Genomic DNA, 2,269 nt, shown 5'->3' on the forward strand with positions numbered 1-2,269 from the left:
AAAAAGAAAAACAGGGGGAATGAAAGCAAATACTGTTGCATGGAGGAGATTGTAATCATTGCAATGAAACGATGGTGTAAAGCTGACGTTCTCCCATGTAAACTATCACTCAGTTCACAATAAAAATAATTTTTTAAAGGTTAGAAATAAAATTAGCAATTATTTTGTCACAGATTTTTAGCAAAAAATTAATATTTCTTTTTTGACCCTAAAATTTCGTGTTATAGAAAGTATTAATCGTCAATGAAAGAAATCCTTAATACTCTAAAGCTTTGCAATGTGTAAGTGCCAGATTCATAAGTAATATAAATGTTGATTTTTTTCTTTCAAAGCACTGGAATCTTTCATAAAGAATGAATGCTACATGAGTAATTAGACTTGATGCACATAAATGATGAAGAACTTGGGAATTTTTTTATTCAAATAAAACAAACTATATTTACTTCACCATATTTTCACAGTAAAACGAGATACCCATTTCCTTCCATTTCTGAAATAAAAAATTTGAATACTTTAATCAATCAAAACAACAATCAAGAGATATCTTTTTTAACCATTAAGAATTTGAAATAAATATAATCTGAGATTTGGATACAATTCCAAAAAGATTCTTAAAATACTGTCGAATGTATGTGTAACCTCCCAACCTGATTACTCTGATGAGGATAGCATTCCTTGGGTTGTACATGAGCAGCTGTGTTTGTTAAGAAATCTTAATCATTTCATAAAAGTTTTCTACCATGAGTATTTCATGAAGGAAGCTGTGTGACTACAGGAAGGGGCTAGTTCTTTTCAAGACCAATGCTATAGATGCAGTATTTTAGGGGGCTAAAACTTTTCCTCCTCCATACTACCTTTATGACCTTCTTCTCTCCTGTTGCCTCTTATGACAATATTTGCAGACTAATCTGTTGATGTTGTGTGAAATCCAGTTCATGGTGACCCGATATGTGTTAGAGTAGACCTGTGTGCTAATTTTTTTTTCAGTAAATTGTCAAGCCTTTCTTCCTAGTTGCCTCTGGGTGGATTCAAACCTCAATTCTTTCCATTAGTGCATTTACTGTTTGCTCCATCCAGGCAATCCCTTTGCAGACTAGTGAATGCTTTCTCTTTTTTTCTTTCTTGGTCACAAAGGAAACATTGACACTTTTGAGTTGTTGTTGTTAAGTGCCATCCAGTTGTTTCTGACTCACAGTGACTCTGTATAGGGTTTCCAAGGAGTGGCTGTGGGTTTGAGCTGCCAACCTTGTGTTTCAGTGCTTATCCTACAGTGCCACACAAGGATGTCTTTTAAGAATCAAAGTTGTTTTTCATCAAGAGTTTCAGATACAATGGTTAAAACCCTGAAGCAAGAGACGCAGCCAGTCTTGTCTGCTTTAGATCACAAGATCCTGAGTAGAATATGTGCAATCTAGAAATTTCTTTCTGCACAGGAAATATTCACATTAGTCTATTTGTTTGTGAGCTCCACAATGTTTCTTCTGTGTGTTATAACTGCTAGTGTAACCGTCGAATGTCCTTCAGCACACCTCATTCTGCTAGTCTTGAGAATCTCATTGTCTGATAGTTCAAATTGGATTGGTTGGCCCCTGAACTCTAATGCAGTGTCAAACCATTAGCTAGACCATCTTCGGCACTCTGTTGAAGATAAGCACAATATAAAGCCAAGGCAGAATAATTGGAGAGTTAACAGTAAGACTTTATGTAAAATCCTTAAGCAACAAATTTGGTTTTTCCTCAAAAGGCACAGCATACACATTTTAAATTTAGTATATTGCAGCGACCAATGTTTCTCTTTGAGCTTCCTGATGTTTGAGCAATTCAGACAGTTTGAAAGCATGATACGTGGTATTAGGATATAGATTTTGCCATTCATTTCCTACTTAAAAATGAGTGGAAACAGCCTCCACTGACATTATGTTTGAGATGCTGCTACAGACTCTACTGTAAAGTTTCTATCAAAATTTTTAAATCCAACAATCAGGAGTCTGACTTACAATAAAATTATGACAATTCACTTTTAAATAGCTTTTTTAAAAGACAACTTTTTCTGGAATATTTAAAAATCCACTTGCTATTATTTAGAATAAGTGGACAAATAAGTTGAAAGAGGAACAAGTTGATGATATCTTGTAAAAATACTGCAATTTTGAATGACTTATTAGTGGGAGCCTAGCCATGCATAATGAGAATTTTACCTGTGAATTCAAAAATTCACATTTCCAGTTTTGATCACTTGACAAAATATTTTGCAGAAAGAAGAGACTAA

The sequence above is a fragment of the Chrysochloris asiatica genome, unplaced genomic scaffold, assembly GCF_000296735.1.
Source record: "Chrysochloris asiatica unplaced genomic scaffold, ChrAsi1.0 scaffold00228, whole genome shotgun sequence".
Taxonomy (NCBI): domain Eukaryota; kingdom Metazoa; phylum Chordata; class Mammalia; order Afrosoricida; family Chrysochloridae; genus Chrysochloris; species Chrysochloris asiatica.